Source organism: Drosophila virilis, chromosome 2 (genome assembly GCF_030788295.1).
Source record: "Drosophila virilis strain 15010-1051.87 chromosome 2, Dvir_AGI_RSII-ME, whole genome shotgun sequence".
Lineage (NCBI taxonomy): Eukaryota > Metazoa > Arthropoda > Insecta > Diptera > Drosophilidae > Drosophila > Drosophila virilis.
In genome coordinates, this window is record NC_091544.1 from 22294007 (window position 1) to 22318487 (window position 24481).

The 24481-nt window shown below is 45.5% G+C and overlaps 1 protein-coding gene across 3 annotated transcripts in view; it reads left to right on the forward strand.

The window, feature by feature from the left end:
• hth (Meis homeobox homothorax) overlaps window positions 1–24481 on the forward strand; it is a 121429-nt gene that overhangs the window by 38456 nt on the left and 58492 nt on the right. The window lies entirely within an intron of this gene.

A 24481-nucleotide genomic window follows, 5' to 3' on the forward strand; every position in this document is an offset into this window, starting at 1 on the left:
GAGCCCATTCCGTACACTAGCAGGGCCTCTGGCACGTGTAAGCCGCTTAGGGTAACGACGACGCCCCCGCCCCAGCTCAAGTGTCAACTGCAGTGCAGGCGGCTAAGCGCTAGCGACTACAGTTAAAGATCTGCGAACTGCCCCTGCGGCGGGTGCCTGCCCTGCATTGTCGCCTGATCTGTGTCGGTTGCCTGAGTCGGGCTTTGTGCGTGTGCTGCGCCTGAAACTTGAGCGTCGGACATGGCCTGCGCCCGATCGAATTGCCGTGCCGAAATATGCTGAAATATTGGGCTGGCAGCTGGGCGAGCCTGGGACCAGGTCCGTGCTCGGGTCTGGGCTCGTGTGCGGCATGTGAAAACCACCTTAAATGACTTTTTTTCTGTTGTGCTGTAGCCCCGGCCAAGCTGGAGGCTCTGCGTGTTAGATGATTCCGTTCTGTTAATGGTAGCTACATGTAATTTGGCATTTTGCGTGATTGCCTGGGGCGTGTTGGCTGTTAGACATCGTTTCATTTCGTCTGGTTTTGTTTCTTTTCTTTTGAATACTTATTTGTTGAGCATTTTCCACTTAAGAGAGGCAAGGCAAAAGAAAATGCTTTGTGCTAGCTGCATTTGTATTAATTTCTACAGCAACGCCCCACACAATTTTCCAGTTGGGCTGAGAGACCTATAATTTTATAGGCATTAAGTCAAAAAGCCGAACTGGTTTTGGGTGTCTGTTTGTCTGGCCCGGTTCGTTGGTTGGTTGGGTTCCAGTTTCGAGCCAAACAAAAAAGGATGCTCGCCGGGCTCATTAGCCGCGCTCTCACCTGAGTAATACGAATACGAGTTAGCTGCTTGGATCTCCTTTTTTTGCGGCTTTGTGTTGTTTCGATCAAGCGTCATACTGTCTGTGGCTCCAACCGCAAGCGGCTGTCCGAAATTTGTGCATTCATTTGTGAACAAAAACCCAGCCAGATAGATATCCACGTCCTTACGTCAGCATTCAAGTGCAAGTCCAAGGCTAAGGCTACAATTAATAAACCAACAAAGCCCTACAAATGCCGTCGTGGTGCCGTCAACAAAGACGTTGCCCAAAATTCAAAAACCAAAACTCAAGCCCGAACCCCAAACCCATTTCCAAGTCCAGCGTTTGGTCAATGCTTAAGCCTTGGCCCAATGTGCAGCGGATCGAGTGTTCGAAAAGGCGACTTTTGATGATCGGCGATCGGCGATCGACTTTTATTATGTATGAAGTGTCGCGTCTTCAGGAATTTCCTGCAACCAGCAAAAACCCCAAAACCCAACAAGCCAAAAAGCTAAGGCTTAAAAGCCAACAGCCCAAAACAAAGCGGCAGCAGACGTATCGCAGGCGCAGACACTGATAGACGGGAGCGGTATCCAGGGACAGAGCATAAGGAGCGGAGCGACCGCAAAAATGTCATCACTGCTAATGTTTCAATGCAGTTGCCAATGTGCTCGACAAGTTTTTAGCTTCGGCTCATCTTGTTTTTTTATATATTTTATTTATATTCTTTGCTTACTCTGCTTTTGCTGTTGGGTTTCAAGTCGCGTTCAATACAAAACTTTCAGCAATTTTTGTCGCACTGCCGATTTTCGATCGCTAAGGGAATTGTACGAAGTCCAAAAGCGTTGAATGCGATACCTTGAGCCATTGGCGTGAAAAGACATGCCGAAGTGACGGAGATGACGGTTCCATTCATTGATCAGAGTGTAAGGACATACGGATTAGACGGGTCCAGCGCTGCTCAAAATGCAACTATCTAGAATTGTTTCTTAAAAAGATTTTATTGACTTGCCTATAGATAAAAAACAATGTAGATCTAATAATCAAGTGAATAATCCTGAATCAATCGAACGCAAAAAAAGCCCAATAGCCTTGTCGACTTTAATTAATTCTTTTCAATCTATTTGTTTTTATAAGCAACTACTTATAAAGGCATAAATATGTAGAATTTGTTTGCTGTTTTTCTATAGATGCCTTTCATACATACTTAATTATCAAGACCCGCATGCATTTGCTTTCGTTTTCCTGGAATTCAATCCATAAAATTCAATCAGTAACGAAATACAACATAAAGCAAAAAATGTTTGGCAAATAATGAATCTTAATGATTTTTTTTGCTGCTGCTTCGTTTATACACTTACGTTTTTGTTATGTTTTTATTTTTGTTTTTTTTTTTCTGCTCTGTCTATGGCCCAAGTCAAGTGTTGCTTCAAACGGCAGCCGACGCTTCAAAAGATCGCGATTTCCGAGCTGGATAGCCGGCTAAGCTTTTGTTGTTATATCGAGTGCCCATTTATACATACATATTTATATACTCATATCTACCTGATTGTGTCAACCTTTTGGCTAAGCCACAAAAGTATCAATGCGCTTCGTTTTTTATTTCATTCGCCTTTTTTTAGAGTTTGTTTAATATATATAAACGTTTGTTTTTTTTTTTTCGTTTTCAAAATCGCCATCGCAAATTCAATGGAAATTTATGCCATAAAAATGTGGCAAAAACAACAAGACACCCAAAATAGCTAAGAGCACCGCCTGAGCCGGTTTCAGTCGCAGTCTTTGTCTTGGCTCGAAAACATTTTTTCCACTGAAACACACAGTTTTTGGTTTCGTTTTGCGAAATATTTTTACGCTGCCCTCAACTAAGCTGCAAATCGGTTTAAAAGCTTACAAATTATACAAAGTCCGCTGCGTCGTTTACGCTTGCGTCATTAGGCAAATGCAGGCGAGCGCTTAGCGCACATTAGCCGATGGGCTCCTCTGCCCCAGAAGCCTAAGCCCCGCATTGTGCTCTACTTTGTGGCCCAGAGGGAAGCCCTACTTTGGGGCGTTGGCCGTGCCTGCACAATTACCGTTAATTACCAGAGCTGGAGCTGCACTTTGCACCGCAAAAGCAATTGAAGTCAACTCAAATATCAAAAGGACAATTTACGCTTGTTACAAACTCGATTAGCCAGCGATTCGACCCCGCACCTCACCCCGTCTTTGACCATTTGAAGTGCCTTTCAATTATCATCGATGCACGGGCACGCAAGTGGATTTGAAGGTGCAGGCTGGGCTCGCGACCACAAGGGAAGGGTTCACTCATCGGCAACGGCTTCGGGGCAGCACTTAAGCCCGCTTAGCTTGTATTGGCCACTTGTAAATTGTAATTTAATCTGCCTAAACGGGAACTTAACTATCCTGTACAGGCGCAGCTAAAAGCGTTTCCTCAGAAGGGTTAAATATCAAAGGGCCCAGGCCTGGCCTGGCCCTCCACTGACCGACCGATGGTAATTGAATTTCTCGTCTCTTCTACATTTTCAATATTTAATGCGAGAGTCATTTGGCATTCGACATTGGCTCGGCAATTGACATTCGACTTTTGATTGATTTTGCTTGTGGCCAAAGCCCGTTGCCCGTTGCCCGTTGCCATTTGCAATTTGGCGCATACTTTGCCCGCTCGCATTTATGTCTACATCAGCTAATTTTCTTCCACACACACACGCACACATACAAACACATGCACACACACTTAGTCACACAATCCCCCCTTCATAGAGCACATAAATCACTTGCACTTAAATCCGCTGCTGGCGACGTCTCAGTGTCTGTCTGCTGGCCATTAGGGCTGCCAAAGAGATCGCATCCCCCAACCCAGTCCAATCCAAGCCAAACCAATTCAATGTCCAAATGCGAGTATGCGGGGTTGCTTTGTTTGTTGTGCTGGCATTTCTATTGGCCCGGAAGCAGTGCGGCCAACATCTACAAAATAGTCAGCCAACAGTTTGCTCACTCCTGCTCGAGCTCTCCTCAAGTCTCGACCTCTTAGTCAACTCGCCAGCCTGCCAGCCTGCCAGCCAGCCTGGCAATTTTTATTGCCTTTTTGTGCTTTATTTCCTGCGCACTATTTGCCGCTTATGGGCCTCGGAATGTAGATTGGGTTTTAGGGAAAGAGGATGTGTGGGCGATGGGAAGGGAGCATGGGCTGCCCATTGGGGGCTTTATGCCTCAATGGCGCGCCGAGCATTAGATAATGGTGTTCCTGCTTATTGCTTACATTGACTTTTCTCTCTCATTCTCATTGTGTGTCCCTCATTGGGATTTTCTATAATTTGCAGGCAGCTTAGCGAATTCCCAAGAAAAAACAAGCAAAAATAATTTATTGCATATTTAATAGCGCACGTGCCGTGTCTAAACCAAAAATGTTGTCATACAAATATAGAAGGGACACCATTTCCAAGTCAAGCTAGTCCTTTTATTGTAAAAAACGTACAAATACTCACCTATGATCTCACATTCTATTCTACTATCATTAGATTTGATGCATTAAAATTAAACCAAAAGAAACTAACAAATCGACATCAGAACTAGCTGTGGGCATTGAAAAATAATAGCTTTCAAATTATTTTCATTAAATTTTGTGTGTTGCTGAACTAAAGTGCTGAGATTTTCTTTTTAATCACTCTAAAGATTGTGTCTTTCATTAGAATGTTAAGCCGCATGGCTCGTTTTGAGTGCCGCCATTAGACCTGCCCATATTGACACATTTTGGCAACTCCCCCGTTGCTCGCAGCAGTCAGAAAGAAGAAGAGATGAAGAAATTCTATTAGGCAAACTCCCGCCAAATGCCGCATAAATCTCTAAGCTACTTTACTTTGAGGCACTTTACTTTCAGCTCTGGCCTCGGGCTCAGGCAATTCCCATTTGGGTGCCTTCATATGCCCTGCATATGCCCTGCATTATGATGGGCATAAATAAGAATGCTTGTCGAACTGCCGCCGCCGCTTGCTAATAAATGAAATATGACGCCCGACGCGGGCCACCCTCCATTACCTTCAACTTGGCTCTGGTTCTCGCATTGTCGTAGCTCCTGTTTATTGCGCTCTGCCAGCCATTACAATTTGAAGTATTCCATAGTCGATGCCGCTTCCGTTGGGCGACACAATTTTCTATTTTTGGCAAATTATTTTTCTGTGTCGTATTGGATTTCCGAGCTCAGCTCAGCTCAGCTCAGCCTTGGCTTGGGGTTCTTTGGTATGCGCGGTGCGAAAACAAAATTGACGTCAATTACGCAATGCACAGGGGGCGAGCAGCGAAGTTACCCGCAGACACCCAACCCAACACCCAAACCCAAAGCCAAACCCATCCCAAAGACCCAACCAGTTGGCACCAGGCATACCGCACCCCAGTCCGCCGTTGCATGCCAATGCTTCACTAATCCGCTTCGGGGATTTTGGGAATACGCGTAGCATACTTTTTGGGGTTTTAAGCGCGACGCGTCAGATGCTCTCAAGTTGCTGTTGTTGTTGCTGCTGTTGTGTTTGTTATTGTTGTTTCTGTATTCGCACCCTGGCCAAGTCTTTCAGCTGCTGCTGCTGCTGCTGCGTGGTGCTAATTAACGCATTAAATCATATTAATGTCGCCAAATGTTTCAAAGTCAGTTGCCATAGCGACGACCCCACCTTCCTCTGTCTCTCTCCCTCTCTTTCTCTATCTCTCTCTCTCTCTATCTGTCTCTTTCTTTTTCAGTATGCTACTTTGCATACTTATTGGCAGCTCAGATGCCGAGGCCTGTCAATAAGCCGGCATAAATTGCGACTAATGCTGATGGTGCTGTTGATGTTGATGCTGTTGATACTGTTGTTGATTCAGAAAAATCACAAATTAATTAAAGAGCTGCTGGCTTCGTTTGACTGGTTAATAAAACTTATATAATAATTGTTCATAAACTGAACAATTTTATGGGTTTTCAAATTAGTTTGTCATGCCTGCTGCAAGTCTCAGTCGTAGTCTGGCTCTCATCTCTTGTTGCATGTTGCTTGTTGCATGCAACAGCAGCAGCAACATGGACGCAGCAGCAGCGCATCACTCGACAACGCGTCTCTGACTGGCTGCCATGCCATGCCGTGTTGTCAACTATTTCTTCGGTTCATAAAAATTGTTATTAATTGGCACTTAAATGCTCAAACGCAAAAGTTGAGAGACGTCGTCCGAGACGACGTCGCACTTTTTGCTGTTGATGCTGTGCCTCTTTGCTGCATGTTGCTCTTGCTGTTGCTGTTGCTATAGCTGTTGGTGTTGTTGTCGAGCGTGTTGTGAAATTTAAGCTTTTTAGCAGTTGTTGCTGTTGCCGTTCGTTGCATGTTAACCTTTGCCTCGCTTGTAATGAATGCAACTGCAGGCGTCGAATGGTGACGGGGGGCTGTGGGTACGGCAGGAAATGGCAACAGCAGCAGATGGAGACTTACTTTAAGCTTTCATATAAATTTCTTTACTTCATGGCACTTGTTTAAAGTCCATTTGGGCACTGCGTGAGTGTTTATTGAATGTATCTTTCTTGTTGGCGTGAAAGTTTGACGTGTTGCAAAGAGAACGGGCATAAGACGAGCTAAAAAAATGGTGTACACAACATGAAGAATTCTGACAAAGAAAACGATTTACAAGTGCGGCTGTTGTTAAGAAATCGGCCAGTCCAACAGAGTGAAATAGGTCAGGATTTGTAAGCGTCAACAAAATATATTATTTCACTATTTCCCATGTGTCAGATATATCTTTGTTTTTAACTATCTAGTCACAAGATTAAAGCTGTACTATTTATTTCCAGCGCAGCCAGTTTCAAGCTGATTCTTAATTTTGTTCAATAATAGTGAACTGAATAAAACGCATGATCGGCTACGACTTGGCGCAGATAGAAGTATATAGAGCTAATTAGTGCTAAGCTTGACTATTCAAGTCATTAATAAATAATTTAAACAGAGAGTTCGGTTCTTAGTTTCTATTATAATTATTTAAAATTCATTACATTTTTCACAGCTGTTTTTCACATTTCTGTGCTGTATTACTATTCTATGAGTGCATTTATATTCTTGCATATTAGCATGAAGTCAAGCCTGTAAAGTCATAAACTTTAAAGCTGCGGCTCACGCTTAAGAACTGTTTAGTGCTCTTTGCCGCAATCAGTCGACACGAGCTAAAATGCCTTATCATTGCCACACACATTCATTCTGCTTTATTTAAAACTCGCTTCTTGGTAGCCACTCCCCATCTCCCCCGCGCACCCTTTGACTTAACGGGTAACAGGCTAACTGGTTGCTGTTGCAGTGCAGCCATTAAAGAAATTAATAAAACGCCATAAAACGACAGTAAAATACAGCTTCATACATATGAAATCAAGCAAAGCGAAAAGCTTATTAACTTTTGTTAAACATTTATTATGATTTTTTTTTATCATTCAGCTGTGCTGCGAATGCGAATTGCAATTTTAAGCAGCAGCAATAACAACAACAACAACAACAGCAACAGCAACGACGTTAATTAAAATTAAAAAAAATGTGCAAAAGAACACCTTGAAAATATAATTTTGTTATTTGCGCGCCACACAGCGGCAGCTACCTCCCCCAAAATCCCCACCACACCGCCCCCATTCAGGCATTCGTATTCATAAATACAACAAAGGGGCAACAACAAGCTGTACGCTGGACGGTGGACGCAGTGGGTCCGTTGCCATTTTTGGACGACCGACCGCTGTGCGCGGGCTGAGAGTCCGCGCCCCAGTCAGAGTGTAAATGATATATGTGGGCAGGCGGGCGGTCAGCAGGGCGGGGCCGCATTGAAGTCGCAATCGCAGTCGCAGTCGCAGTTGCTGTCTTGTCTGTCATTTGGAGGCACACAAGCCACACGAAGCCACACCATACAACACCACATGCACACCACACGGCACCACAGCCAGGCCCAGGCTGAGGTCCCAACCCAGTCTCAGACCAGAGCCACAGTCAGAGACCGGGCTCAGGCCGAGTGCAAATGACTTATAAGAATTTAATATTTAACAACACAAATCAATTCAAAAATCATCAGAGACCGGGCACAAAAACTCATTTGGTGCATTCGCTGTTTGGGATTCCGGGGCTCGGGACTGACGGGCGTCGAGCACCTGGAACCCAGGGCCCCGACCAGACAAAGTCTCATTTCATTTCGATGTTATTCGCTTTTCGGTATCACTGCGCAAAGGTAACGAAAATGAAACTTTTACGTTAAGGAAACGATGCCGGCAGACAATGTAGAGATGACGACGTCGATGACGATGACCGGACCAGAGCGGACCAAACCAGAGGCTGGGGCTGTATCCAAAGCTGTAGCTGTAGCAGCAGCGACCAGACCCAAAGTCGTTAACATGAAGCGTTTCGTGGTGGTCGGTGTTGTTGTTGTTGTGGTTGCTGTTGTTGTTGCTGCTTTTGTTGCTGCTGTTGTAGCCTTTTTGTGGTCAGAGCAAAAATTATGAAAATCAAAAAGTTTTTGGCCCTGGGTCTTTGTATGATTTCTCAGAGCCTCTTTCACTCATTCACTCAAAGCTTTACTTGTATTTCGATTTTTTTTTCTTATTTTTTTTTCGATTACTTTTATTTATATTTATTTTTAGTGGGCCCAAAAGTTCGGTTCCTGCTAGCAGTTGTCGTTGTTGCTGCTCCTTGTTGTTATTGTCGATGTCGATATTGTTGCTGTTGTTGTTGTTGTTGTGCACAAGGCCATACGAAACATACAACGGACATAAAATTAAATCTGAAAAATCCAGAGAGAAGCAACAGAGCAGAAGCAAAAGATGCATTCTGCATCAACAATATTGAACATCTCCCGCTGTGCCGCAAAGTCATTTCGATTTCGACTCTTTAGAGACAATGCAATTTGGTAAACGGTCGGTCAAAAATCACGAAAAAGAAAATATATATACATATATATATATATATTTAGTTAAAAATATATGTATACATATGTGCAGGCCGAAAATTATTGAGCATTTAACACCGCAACTCGACAGATCGAGAGCTCAAGATCCCAAAAATTCGAGATATCTCTCGCAACGCCATGTTGCATGCACATTTCTGGGTTGGTTTGGGTTGTATTGGGTCAAGGGGCGGTGGGGCAGGGGAAAGGCGGCATGGAGGGGTACTGGCAACACAAACACTTTGCACTCAACACCCATTTAGCTAGCTGCTGTTGCTGATGATGATCATCATCAGTTACTGATGATGATGATGATGTGGCCGCCAGCCGCCAGCCAAATTGTTTACAATCAAGAAAAAAAATTTGCGATCGATTGCAGCGACGGTGGCAAGGAAAAGTGTGAGCAACCGCAGAGGCAATGCCACAGCAGCAACAACAGCAACAGCAGAAGCGGCAGCAACAACACAACTGTAAACTATTTACAGCGTGGCAGGCTCGTTGATTGTTTTTGCTGTAGTTTGTTGTTGTTGCTGCATTTGCTGCGCTTTATACAATAAAATTTATTTGATTTCTTTACGCTGCTTTCATGCCTCAGTATTTTTCTTCAATTTTCCTGCACTTTTGAACGTGATCGTTGTTCTTGTTTTTCCTTTTTTTTTTTATTGTGTTGTGTTGTGTTGCTGCCTGCGTGAAAAGCGGGAAAATGAAAATGCGGCATCGACGCTGGCGGCGGCGGCGGCAGCCTATTTGCTTCGCTTTTATAAAAATAAATTGTTCGCAGACGTAATGATGCGAAAGCAATTGAGAATTCTATATATGCATTTGTCTATATGCCTACGTGTGCGTGTGTGTGTGTGTGTGTGTGTGTGTGTGTGTGTGTGTGTGTGTGTGTGTGCGCGCTTAAATGTGTGTTTGTTTGTTGTTTGTCGGAATGCGTAGAATTTCAATTGACTGTGGCAAAGCATACAGATCTCTCGATCTCTCTATCTTTCATTCCCAATCTCTATCTCTATCTCTTTCTCTATCTTCACCACTATCTTTGCCTCTGGGCCTCTGGCTAGTTGCGTAATGGAGGGCAAATAGATAGGCGATTGGGAGAACTTCAAGACTGAATGAAATTTGTACATGCCATGCACTAGGCAACCTACTGCTGTCCTTAATGATCTAACATAGTCGCATTGTAAGCTAAGGCAGTCGCAGCTGATCCTCGGCTGGCCTCTTCTTATCAGGCTGATAATCGATGGCTGTTTTGACAAGCCACTGACAGTTGCATTCATTGCGCAACAACGCGTGATCACGCAGTGTTGGTAAACGTGTGGAGATCGCGAACAAAACGATCAGAGACCCAACGGGCGGTGCTCCGACTGCTCGTTTCGGGTTTGCCTTTTTGCCTATGTACGGCCACGCCCACTGATAGATTGTACAAGAGAAAAGAAAAAACCCCGAACAAAAAGTTAATTGTTAGCGCTAACCCCCCCTGGACCAAGGTAGCGCCTCCGTGCGCCTGCGTGAATCTCGACTTCGGGTGGTACAGTCTGCGAGTTAATCCGATTTGTTGCGCCCCTGCGCCCAGGCAGAGTACAAAAGTCCAGGGGTGGGTTATGCGACGCTGTGATTGATTGCCTGAATTTTTGGACCAGGGTTGTTTCTCTTCCCGTTTGAGTTCCAGTTTGTGTGCATGTGCTGGTGACTTTTGTGTGAATGTATTCAATTTTCGACGTGACAGCAGGCATAAACCAAGAAAGTGACAGTGACACTGTATAAAGCCCGCCCCAGGGCAATCCATACAAATCCCGCTTATAGTGGGTAAACTATACGCAACTGCTGCCTCTGGCAGCCGGAGTGTTATACAAATTAACAATATTTTAACAAAAAAATTACCGCGTGCAGTGCGTGAGAACAAGTTCTTGCAAAACTTAAGCTGCGCTCAGCTGATCGCAACTCAAGTGCGTGTGTGTGTGCGCGAGTGCAGCAAAGCTTTCGCGAGAGAGCTTTCAGCTTGCAGCTGCACTGATAGTGCTGGCAAAACAGTCACTGCAGTGACAGTGCTGACACTAAAGTCACAATTTGTGATCAATCACTTGTTACAAAAATACGGGTTATTTTTGTAATTAAGTGTAAAAAACTTGTTTTGTTTTTATTTTTTATTCTTTTTTCTCCCTGTGGGGAAAAAATTATAACAAAGTAAAGAACAATGGCTACAAACAACCGACCCCAAAACAACGAAGAAATTCATTCGCCAATCTACCCGCTGCCGAACAGCTCAATTATATCCCCTACAAATATAGCCGCTAATGTCGATCGCCTCGACGGAAGCAGGCCACTGGAAGATTTTTACCAATATTACAACAACGTGCTCGCCAGTAGTGCAAACCGGAACGGCGCCTCCACCTCGCTGTCAGCCGGTACCCAGCAATGCTCGACTTGGCAACCGCAACAGCACGGCACTGTCAGCACAACGACAGCAACAACCACCACAACCACAGCGTCATCCAGCAGCGGCTGCAGGACATCTGCCTCAACAGGCACTAGCCGCGCCGCTTTAGAGCCCATCGGGACCCGCCCCAAAGCCGCCAATCCGACCTTGCAGTCCACCCCTTATGGCACCCAGGCAGCTGGTTCTTGTGTCACAAACCCCCCTCTGCCTCCCATAAAGAACGCAGGTGCTACGCCAGCCTTCGAAGAGCCACTGGTAGATTGGCAAACGGTTTCCGCAAAAAAACGGCGTGGGACTACATTATTATCCGAAGGCGTAAAAAAAGGGAAGCAACTAAATAACCGCAACACCAGCCGCGCTGGAGCTAAGCCCGCAACTCCCAGTACCGCTTCGGCAATTAGCAACAGATATGCCTCCCTTGAGCCTCAGGAAGACGCCTCTGTAATCGATGACGGCGAGATGGACACTGCCGACGAAGCGCCTCCAGTCACAGACCAACAACAATCAGCGAAAAAGATCTCCAAACCCAGGCCGATAACAGTCCCTGGAGTCAGCGATATTGTCGCAATGGAGCGAACCATAGATCAGGCAGTGGGCGCAGACGCCTATGAATTCAAGGTCTCTCCCTCTGGCTATCTAAGAATTTACGCCAAAGATGCCGACACCCACAGAGCAATTGTCCGCAAGCTCACTGAAGTGAGAGTGCAATTTACCCACTTCTGCCTAAAGGAAGACAGACCATACCGCGTTGTGGTTAAAAATCTGGCCGCTTCCACTCCCAGAAGCCAGATTGAAGCTGCCTTTACATCGCACGGCCATATTGTGACGAACCTTTACAACCCGGGCGCCAGACAGCCAACAAGTGATGCAGACTCCACCAACGACTTTCCAAGTCGCAACTTCTGGTTTGTCGATCTCAAGCAGTCTCTTAACAACAGGGAAGCGCTGCGGCTCAACAAGGTTGGCCGCCAACGGGTCACTATTGAGCTTCCGAGGAAGAACAATAGTATAAGGCAGTGTTTCCGCTGCTTCGAGTTCGACCACACCAAAAACTACTGTCTCAAACAGCCCAAGTGTGGTAGGTGCGGTCAGTCCCATTGGACAAACTCCGAGCAGTGCCAGGCCAAAACAGTGGCAGACCTGCGATGCTCCAACTGCGAGGGAAACCATGCTGCTTCCTATAAAGGATGCAAAAGCTATCAGGTGAGACTAAATGCCAGGCAGCCGGCCATCAATGTCTCCCCTCCTACACGATATAGCCATCCTCAAAATACACGAAGAACCACTCAGCAGTTCGTACCTTCCCGAATTGTGCAACAGGGCCTGTCGTATGCTGATGCGCTACGGCCAGGCCATCATGTACAAGTCCGCCAACCCCCAGCGCGCACTCTTCAGCCCACCGTCAATCCAATGCAGCTCCAACAACCACTGCAAGGGCCTCAGGAGCAAGACGCTTCCCTTGGAGGCATCCTTCAAAACCTCCAGCAGTCCATTGCAGCACTGAATGCCGCAGTTGCAACCATTCTGGTTAGCATTAAAGAGCTAAAGGATGCGCAAGGTTCCCCGCAGCTTAGATTCCCAAAAAGCCGCAAATAATGGCTACCCAGTTACGTCTCGGATCGTGGAACGCTCGTGGCATCCTCCAAAATGCTAACGAGCTCAAGCTTTTTCTGAAAAAGCATGATGTAGACATCATGCTCATCTCAGAAACACATCTGCACACAAACTTGTACCTAACAATGGAGGGGTACGTCTGCTACCGTGCGGATCACCCTACAGGACGAGCCAGAGGTGGTGCTGTAGTGCTGGCAAAGCAGGATTTAGCACACTACCATCTACACACAGTGACCTCCAGCGACACACAGCTGGCTGCTATCATGGTGGAGACTCCCTTGGGCGAAATCCTCGTTGCGGCAGCATACCTACCACCAAACATCCCCTGGAACCGAGCGGAATTTGATTCCCTGTTTGGCCAGCTTGGCCCCAAATTCATCGTTGGAGGCGACTTCAACGCTAAGCACAGACTGTGGGGAAACTACAGAGCTGACAGCAGAGGCACTGCGCTCCATGAGGCGCTCACTCCCTGCTCAGCCCAGGTACTGGCCACCGGTAGACCTACCCACTTTCCGTACAACCGGCAAAGCACGCCTTCCTGTATCGACTTTTTTATATTCAAGGGCATCCCCAACAGCGTACTATCGGTTCGCGAAGAGTATGATCTATCTTCCGACCATCTGCCACTCCTCACAACGATCAACACGGCTGCACAAAGGATCCCAAAAAAGCGCAGGCTTGTCCTCCCTGGGTCGAACATCCAACGATTTAAGGCCGAACTAAATAGCTTGATCAACCTAAACACGCAGATTCTGTCAGTTGAGGACGTCGACGCTGCAGTACAAACCCTGTTGGACCAAGTACATGCCGCAGCCGCCAACGCTGCGCCCGCACATATCTACTCAGCCCCTACAAGCCAGCGGCCAAGGACGTTTTCCCCCATATTGGAAGGTCTTCTCGCCCTAAAAAAGCGACTGAGGAGGGAGTATGTCCGTACCCAGGACCCCACGATTGACAGGATCTATCGTCGTATTGCTAACAGGGTCAGGAAGGAGCTGATTATCTCGAAAAGAAATGCCACAGACACCATGCTGGAGGAAGCAACGGCAGACGAGAGCTCCAAATTCGCGCTGTGGAAACTTAGCAGTCGATACAAGCGGCAAGCTGCGCCAAAGTTCCCCGTTCGACTTCCCGATGACACCTGGGCCAGATCACCAATGGACAGAGCCGAAGCCTTTGCCTGCAACTTGGAGGAGCGCTTCAAGCCGTTTGAGACCGCATCGCATGCAAGGATACAGCGAGTCGCGCAAATCCTGGAGGCGCCACTCCAAATGTCACTCCCTGTATCGCCAATCACCTTCCAAGAAGTAGAGCAGGAGATGAAGAGATTAAAAAGCAGCAAAGCCCCTGGGGAAGATCGGTTGGACAACCAGACAATCAAGCTACTGCCATACAAGGCGGTGCTTTTTCTCGTCGCCATTTTTAATGCAGCTCTTCGGCTAGGTTACTTTCCAGTGGCTTGGAAGAAGGCACATATAATCATGTTGCACAAGAGCGGAAAGCCCCCTAATCAACTGGGATCCTATCGCCCCATCAGCCTCCTGCCTGCCTTTGGTAAGATTCTGGAAAGGTGCATCCTCAGAAGGGTCCTGGATACCCCGGAAATAAAACGCTTGATCCCGAAGTTCCAGTTTGGGTTTCGACTCAAACACGGTACCCCTGAGCAACTACATCGGGTCACAAATTATATTTTGGACGGCTTTCACAGGAAAGAGTATGTGGTGGCAGCATACCTTGACATCCAAGAAGCCTTCGACCGGGTGTGGCACGCAGGACTCCTCTCTAAGATAAAGGACAAATTGAATCCGCAGCTATTTAGCACCATTGCGAGCTTCCTAACTGAGAGAACCTTTCAAGTGGTGCAGGATGGAGTAGCCTCTCAAACCAAACGCATAAAAGCGGGCGTTCCACAAGGCAGCGTCTTGGGTCCCACGCTATATAGCCTGTTTACACATGACATGCCCACAGCAAATGCAAGCAGACGGAATGATCGGCAGGACCTTCTGGTGGCCACGTTTGCTGACGACACGGCAATCCTTGCAAAAAACAAATGTGTGTACGTGGCAACTGACCTCTTGCAGGAATACCTCAAGCGATTTGAAAACTGGGCTTGTAGATGGAACATCGCAGTGAACCCTGGAAAGTGCGCCACGGTTACCCACACTCTACGCAAGGACTCATGCCCCGGACTTTTTCTTCATGGTGAGCTTCTAGAGCAATATCGTCAACACAAGTACCTAGGTGTCACTCTCGACAGACGACTTACATTTAGTAAGCACGTCTCTGCAGTAACGAGCAACATCAAATCTAAGATAAGGCGAATGAGCTGGCTCCTCAACTCCAAAAACAAACTCTCGCTCCGAAACAAGGTCCTAATCTACAAGGTAATCCTTGCCCCAGTGTGGCGTTACGGGCTTCAAGTTTACGGTATAGCTGCAAAAACACACCTGAACAAAATTCGCATCATTCAGGCCAAAACCCTGCGCAAAATAACTGGAGCCGAATGGTATATTCGCACACGCGACATCGCCAAGGACCTCAAGGTTCCAATGGTGGGCGACATAGTCAACAGGCAAGCAGCGAGCTACTCAACAAAGCTCCACAACCATCCAAACATCCTGGCGAGGAGCCTGCTAAGGAGGCGAAGAAGAAGGCGACTGAAGAGGACCTACCCAACCGACCTAATCGATCGTTATGTATAGGTGACAAGCTTCGTTAATTACACCAAAATATGTTTCTGTAATCTGTTAACCTAATTGTATAACTAATTGTAAAACCACAATCATCGCTAAGCTAAGTAATTATGTCACTCTGATAAAAGTTGCTAACATAGAGTAACAGGATACCAGATTTCTTAATAAACAAAATATAAAAAAAAAAAAAAAAAAAAAAAAAAAAAAAGACGTGACACAGTTGATGTTTGAGGTGAAAATTTGATTATGCAGCTCACAATATTAATATAGAAAAAACTAAATAAATAAAGGCAGTAGAAAAAAGCGACCCGAACAAAAAGTGAGCAACTGTGGGCAACATTTTAATTATTGCAATTACAAATTGCATTGCAAAAATTGCAAAAATCACGCATTTTATTGATTTTTAATTGCAGCTCGTTGCATACCAAAGCTTCAGCTCGGTCCGCTCAATCAAGCCGGGAACAGAGCCTGGCCAAGAGCCAGACATGCGCATTTGTGCCTTTAATTATGTTGTTGATTGTGGCTGTCCGTCAGTCTCCGCCTGTCTGCGCCTGCCGTCCCGACGGCCGGCCGGCTGTCTGTCAGGCCATTTAGGTGCGAACAACTGCGAACTGCTGGCTGACTTGTAGGGAACAGCCAACTCGACTGTGCCCCACACCAGTTAGTCAAGTTGAGTTGTCATAATTTCTGTCGTTCAACAAAGGCGACAACAACAGCAACAACAAAACCAACAACAACAGCAGCAACAACACCTGCCCAAGTGCCGCTGTTGTGGCCAGGCCAAGTCACAGCGCGCCAAATGCCGCAAATAACTCAGTTAATATAATTAAGTTTTGCACGAAATGTGCAGCAGAAATATGCGAAAAATGCCACGCAATCAGCGTCAACAAAAAAAAAAAAAAAAAAAAAAAAGAAACACAAAAATACAAAACCGGCGCACACGCCTCAAACTCGCAATCAAAGCTCAAACCTCCAAGTCCTACCGAGTCCAAAAACTTAAACTTTAGTTTATGAACTTGTCCTAGCGACAACACGTGTAAATGGGTTAGGCACCACACATGACGCGCCACATATCGTGGAAATGCCACAACGCATGTAAATTACGTAATGGCCATGTGGCAAGGACCAGAATTTATGAACTTGCCGATTGGCTGCCAAAGAGCTCCGACAATTTAGTGACATTGCGTTGATAATTTCTGTTTTCGAATTTGTACATCAGCTGTGTTACGTAACGACGTAACATGAAATATAATTGTTACCTAACTTTACTTCAATTCTGTATTGTATTTATATTTGACTTCCAGTTTTATTTGAAATATTTAACAGTATACAAACATTAGTTTCTACGCTAAAGCAAAAATCTACTCTTTTTCAATATTTTTAAAAAAAGTAGCAAGATATGAGTCATAGTAAATTGCCATAGTTTAATATTCATATTCTTCGCGATAGTTTACAAAATTTCCACTGCAGGCAGCGTAATTTGATTATGTAATATAATTTGCTTACGTTGCTGCTTTTAACGCTTGGTCAAATAAACAACTTCCTCCTGGCCTTAGCACGCATCAAGGTTTAAAAATCAGATTTCATACATTTCCCTTTCAGCCCTTTCCCGCGCCCTCTACCATATTGGCCCTCTCCCTCGCCATCGAACCCACGCGGCATTTGCATACAAATCACGGCGACGAAGCCGCCTCCATTTGCAACCCTTCAACTGCGCATTGGACGCCACAGACAACATAAAATAGACAAAAGACAAAAAAAATAAAAATAACGAAAATCGCTTCTAATGTTATTTTGATGTTGTCTCGATGGGTCTTCAATGGGCGCTACCAATTCGCATGCACATTCACATTCAGATCTTTGGCAATGGCTGTTGGCTGTTGGAAACCCGCAAAATGCGTGTTTGAAATCCAATTTAGACATTATCTAATTTGGGGCATCTCTGTACCACTCACCGGTTGACAGGCTCGCGCCGAGTCAAGTTAAGTCTCGATGCCTTTTTATGCAAATGTATGGAAATTTCATTACGAGTACGATGCACACCCCTTTTCCAGGCACAGACACAGCCCCAGCCCCAGCCCCAGCCCCAGTCTCTTTCATTCAAAGTATTTTGGCTAAATGCTGTAAACTGTAAGCTGTGAAACGCCAAAAGATGTAATAAACTCATTTAAACGTCGCTACCGTTGTGCCATGGCTGCCCTTTGGTTTGGGTAATGAAATTTTTATAAAGCATCTTGCCACGGCCGCACGATAATATGCAAATGGCCACGGCCAGAGCCCAGGCCCTGGGGCCCAGTGGGACGTCCCGAATGGACGAGTGAATCTCTGCGCATCGTCGTGTGGCAATAATCAAATTTTCTAATTTTTATGGTTCTCTCTGGACCGAAATTCAGTACCTCACGACCAGGTCTAATTGATTTTGCACTGGCCAACGTGATTTTTCGACTGATTTACGAGTTCGCGACTGAGAGAGTTGCCTTCTAAATGGAAACACTCTCCGAACACTGAGAGCAGCAGTGCGATTTGAGTTTATTTATTTTTTCATTTTTGACTTTTTCCTATTCTTTTTGCCAGTCATGGCGATGACGATGATGTTGGCAATGGTGATGGTGATGGCGATGGCGATGGCGGCGTCGTCGTCGTCTTCTAGTCTACTGCGCCCGGGCTGGGCAATGATGCGACAGTTTCGGATTTCAGCTTTCAGTTTCTGGTGCGGCGCGGGCCAGGGCTTTTAGAGACAGGCCGCCCCTTTTTAGAGGCCTTTTAAGACAATGCGCGGCGTGCTGAACTTCGCAGCAAGAGTGACGCAGCAGAATGGATGGCGATTCAAGTAAGATTCGGGGCGTTGTTTGACTGAAGTGTATTTTCGTCATTTATATACCCATATAGGCAGTTGGAGTTAGAGCTGGAGCTAAAGCGGCCATAACAATAAAAAAAAGTTCGTGGCTGCAAATCTTTTTGATCTACTTCTGAGCTGCTGCCGCCAGAGCCATTTATCAGTGAGTTATATCAATAATACGAGTAGTATATGAATTTCACATTATATGACTCGACATTTCCTGAACGGGGTCTAGGGCTGCATCGACAAATCCTTGTAATGCCTTGTCTATGGCCATGTATCCGCTGGCCGGCTAATTTCAAATGTCAGCTTATCTGGCTAACAAGATGTGCGCCAGGCGATAGCCAGAGTGTCTGACACCTTGGCTCCTTATCGCATGCAAAGATTGAGGCTTTGGCACGTCAGCGCTGACATTGCATATGTCATGCGGCCAAAATACTTGTTCGAGGAATGCAAATCTATAAAATCTCACTGGCTAAACGAAATGAAAATGTCTGCTTAAGCAGTTGTCGCAATCGCGGGCGCTGACAACGAACCGTCCACGTAATTTGCAAATGAGCGCTCGAGTCAGGCAACAGGCAACGGGCAACGGGTAACAGGCGGCGGGCATGTCGGGCTGATCCCTGACCACGATGTGGCTAATCTCCATGCCAGGCGCTGTCGTCTCTATCTACCAGCGGAATCTATTTGACACTGTCTCACTGTCGGCCAGTTGGCCGGCCAGCCCGTTCGCTTGTCTCCTGTTTGTATGTAGTTTGATTTTTGTCTTTGGCACGCCATGTTACAAGAATTGAGAAACTCCTCGGGGTCTGGGTCTTGGTTTGGTCGCAAGTGCCGAGCACCGGGCATTGGGATCCCGGTTCCAGACCCCGGCCAGGTCCCGGGGCGGGTGTGACATTTTACATGAAATTACTTTGCATACACATGCATCAAATTAATTACACGATTAATGTTCTCACATGCAACGAACAGCTCTGAGACTGGGCATCTTTCTAACTCTTCTCTCTCTCACTCGCTCTGTCAGCTTATGCAAATCTATTTCGCGCGATCATTGCTGCATTTGCATGTGGCTATCTTGATATCTTTGCCGGCAAGAAAATGATTCCAATGCCTTTCGTGATACGTCTCAGCACCCCACCTAACCCCACCATACCCTTGGCAGCTTTCTTCATTTGGACTGGTCTGGGTCTGGACTTGGAAGAATGTGTGTTGGAATTGTGTGAAACATGCCATTTGAATAATTATCTTATTTGCATTGCAGCCGCAACAAACAACTGCAGTCAGTTGCAAATTAAAAAGTGCAAAGTCCATTCTATTCCGACCCGTCTCTGGCCCAGTCTCTCGCTCACATGTTAATCTCTTTTGGCTGGGCTTTGCGAAAAGTTCAAATTGATAGCTGAGATTTGCGGCGCAGATAAGCCCCCCTGACACTCTGTGTGAACATTGCCCAATGCAAATCGCGTGCAGCCCCAGCGTCGGTTCCAGCCGTGCTCCATTTCCGTCTACAGCCACTGCCACATCCACATCCACATCCACATCCCAATTTCAATTCCAATTCCAAATGCTAGGCACTGGCTTCGGTTTGGGCACTTTCGAGCTGCAGCTGCATGCCGCTTGCTGTTTCTTCCCCTGCCCCTGCCAATGTTTCAGTCTTTGGCTACTTTTCCACTGTTTGTGTAACATAATAACAAAGTCAAACAAATGATAAGTTGATAGAGTCACAATTGCGCGCCACTGTCGCTCCACAGTCGCGCTCTCAGGCGAGCTCTGCTTATCTATTTAATATTTTTTTGTTCATTCTTTTCTTCTATTTTGTTTTGTATTTCAGGTAGCTTCTGAATTTTTATTATCAAAATACTAATTTCTTTGTTTGCACAAGATTTCCGAAAACGCAGTACGACAACGGCACCTACGGTACCTGCTTCAATTTGTTATCAGCTTATAAATATTTAATCACAGACTTGTACTTGGGCGTGCTTTTTCGTCGTGATAGCAGCGCAAGATTTCCTGTGTCCAAGAGCGGGACAAGCACACTTTTCGAGTGGGACAGGGCATGAGTACGTTCCACGTTGGACAACGTTGCGTATGAATAACGACGCCCATCTGATCTCCGATATATCTAAAACATGGATACATACAGTAGTCGCACAATTATGTCAAGTGCTTCTACACGGAATTAACATGTTGCCACTTGAGTGGCTCCGTCGAATCGTTAACTGGTGGTCAGTTCAGCTATCTGCCCTAAAACGGCCCAATAGCTTTTACAGATAGCAGAGCAGCCAAAATATCCCCCACTCATTATATTGTAAATAGATAGTTGGTCGAACATGTTTTATTTTCTGGTCAACTTTACTGATTTTTTGGGCTCTTATCACATGATGAATATTCGTTAAAGTTGCCCAACGAATCAGTTGATATATCAGGCATGTTGAGAGAGACATGATTATTAGCTTTTTTCATTAATATAATTTGAAAAACATAAAATATCAGAAGAAATTACTTTTAATTATTATTAAGTACTTTTCAATATTCCTTCCACATGTTAATTATTTACTTGAACAAAACAATCTGAGTGCAGTTGTGGGCATTGCATTGTTTTGCAGTTTCGAAACAAGTTTGTTCAACTTAAGACATTTTTTATTTTTCGATTTTACAAAATATTTCCAATTGTATAAGTACCTTATCAAGCTAAAAGTTGTAGTCATCTACCTTATATATTAATTGGAATTTCCCATTAATTTTCTTAAATCAAGTCCGCTTCAAAGTTCGCCAGGTCTAAAGTTGAACTTTGCGACTTTAATCTGAATTTAACTTGAAGAAAATAATTTTGCCAAAACAAGCTGCCACTCAAGTATATTTCTGTCCCTGTCTAACTTAGTTGAATGGTGTGTGTGTGTCTGTTGTATAATTGTGTGTAATTAACTTCCAATTTGATTGAAATTATAGCCTGCACATACTGGAACTGGCTGGTATATATGTATGGATATATATATATGTATTTGGGTATATGTATTTATACGTACTATATATGGCAAATTTACTTGGAGTAAAGCAATTTGCGTGTTGTGGCTGTAAGCGTCTAGGGCAACCCCAAAAGGCAGCCATATTGTGAATTGCTTCAGCAGACCTCCCCCCACCAGTCTGATTGGTCTTCCAAGGAGCAGTGCTCCTACGATGCCAGCCACTTTAATTAAAAATTCAACCCTTAAACAAAATGGCACAGCGCACACATGAAGACACTTGCAAGCACACACACACCACACACACAACAATATACACATGAGAACGCATTTCATTTCATTCAGCGAACATTTTACAACTTGAACAAATTTGAAAAACAATTAAATGCCATGCGCGCAATTAAATACACAGAAGGTGGCAACAACAACATCAGGAGCTGCTGAAGTGGCACACTGGCTGGCAAGTCGGTGGGTGTATAGTGAGTGGGGGTGGTCCGGGCATATACCGTTAATTAAGCAGAAGCAGCTGAAACGCAGCCAACGCTGTGCTGCCTGTCAATGGGGATGCGAAGGCAAGGAATGAGCATGCGGCAATGGCAGGGGCTGGTGTTGGGCCTAGGTCTGGGTCTGGGTCTGACTAAGCACTGCTTCAGGGCGCTAAAGCCACAGCAGGAACAACAACCAACACGACATAAACAGACAAACAAAAGCTTTTGTGCCCTGGCAATGCCAAACAACAAATCCATCAAAACAAACAGCCGTCGGGGTTTATACGGATTGGTATTTGGGGTTCTCTGCTCTCCCTGAACCGCATCAGAAACATAAACCAAGCGAAAACTTTCGGTCTGTGCGGCCATGTAAAAAGGATTTAATTATTTGTTCTAAGGATATGGATGCGAGTATATGTGTTTGTGTGTGTCTTGCCTGCTTGCGGTTCTCAGTCAGTCCCAGTCTGAGTGTTTGTACACAAACAGAAAAATATGTTTCACGTCCACTTTCGAGCTAAGCAAATAGTACTTCATAGCCCAGAGGCATAGAGGGGCAACTGAAGAGCGCAGCTCAACAATGATTATTAGATCTGGTCCAAATGCTAAGCTGCAGTTTTTAATTGTGAAAACAAGCCCAGGCTTATCCTTGTTGGCCTCAGGCAGCAGATACATCAATTGCAAATGCCAGCCCAATCCTAATACTTTTCCCATTCTTATACCCATGCCCATACCCATACCCATCCCCATTGCCAAAATGTCAAATGCACGCGGCAAATACTGCCGGGCAATTAGAGAGTCTCAAGTCCTGCCTCCTGGTTTCGTGTCGCACCAGCAAATGAGTAACAATCATAATAACAGCAACAGGAACAACAATTTTCGAGATGGCACACGCGTTTCCACGCCACCGAAAAAAAAATTCTGCTCGAAATGGGAATGAAAAACACTTCCCACGCGCTGGAAAATTTCTGCTAAGAGAATCAAACGCCTGCTCCCGTTCGCCATAATTTGATTGTTTTGTTTGTAGTGTGGTGGGTTGGACCGTGCCGCCCGGGCTGTGCCTGGCTGAGGCCTGAGGGGTTGGGCAGCTCTACTAACTGTTGATTGTAGTGATTAACGGCGGCGAGGCAGCGCTGTGATTACCAGCTAGTAAATTATAGAGCCGAATCTCTAGTGAAAATTGCATGTTTTGACTCCTGCATTTCCTTTCGTTCCTTTTCTTTTTTTTTTCTGGGTGGGCACGGCACGCGGCGTTTGGTTGGGCGAGGAGCAATTATGCGGCAGCTGAGCCGACTTAGCCAAGTCACTTGGAAAGCTGACCAGAGTCAGACCAGCGACTAGACAGAGGGGGCCATACGCAACATAATGAAGTGTCCGGGCAATCAAACAAAACAACAAAAGTTTGGCAACACCAATTGACCAAGTGGCTATTGTTGTTGTTGTTTAGTTGTTTGTTGTTCATTTCGGGGCGATTACATTTTATGGCTCGCCTGCAAGCACAATTTGCGGTTGTTTAATGTGCGGCACGTTTAAATTTTTAAACAACACGATTGTCATGTCTCGATGTAGTCGAGTTCTGGCATCATCAAAAATTTAAAGAGCTGGCAACGCCATTTTGCTTATTGACGCTGCGTTTAGCTGATAAATAAATAATTTGGCTGGCAGGCAGTGCGCGGCGGGTGGCAGGTGGCTGGTGGAGGGCAGCGGGCAGCGGGCGGCTGTCAGGTCCCCAGGCCCCCAAGTAGATGGTAGAATAAACTCCCCAATCCCCTCAGAGCCAAAAAGGTAAACGAAAATTGTTTCTTGATCATTTTAATGCACCCAAAGGGACGCAAAGTGAAAAAGTTTGGGGCAACATTACGTGATGTGAAGCGGCATGAAGGCATGTTGTCGAGCGGCATGAGCTGGCAGGAGGAAAGTGTGGCAAGCCATTGCCTTAGTTCAATTTCATTAATAGTAAAAGCGGCAGCTTGGCCCTCATCATTTAAATAAAAACCAATATTTGATTATAATTGTCGCAGGACATGCAATGTGATAAGCAACAGCAGCAGCAAAAGCAACAACAACAACAAGCGATCCGATTCGTGCCAATGGCAACTCGATAGCTTAATTTCCTGGCCGCTTGCTAATTGAAAATGTAATTAATGCACGCATCGATAAGCCCTGATCCAGTGCCGCATCCACTTCTGTCCTGTGCCATCCTTTCAAGGAGCGCGACTGGCACTTAGCACGACGCATGCCGCATGCCGCATGCCGCAGCGTCTTGCGCCGGCTATCTGCAACACTCGCCGTGTTCAGGTAACTCGATACAATTTCAATAGGTTGGAGACCGCCCCGCAGCGCACAGAACCTTCAAGTCAAAGTGTGCGGCAAGTGTGAAAGATTCGTAAAGCTGACCGACTCGAACTCTGAAAACGTCCACTGCCGACAGACCTATCGAATTTCGCCCAACATGCCACTCATAAAAGGAAACTTTCGTTTCGTTTTCGTTGGGAAAATGCAACCCTTTGTTTTACTTTGGTTCTCTTCTCTTTTTTTTTTGTTATTATTTTGTTTTTTTTTTTTTTTTTTGCTTTCAGCTTTTAATGCAGCTTATTAAATAGTTTCGCTCGCTTTAATGAGCCACAAATTAGGCTGCGGTTGTCCCGTTTTTTTATAGCCCATAAAGTTGCAAAAGAGACTGACGCTCATATAAAAATAAGTGAGAATCACAATAGCTCCGATTCCGCTTTGGGCGAGAGGCATCG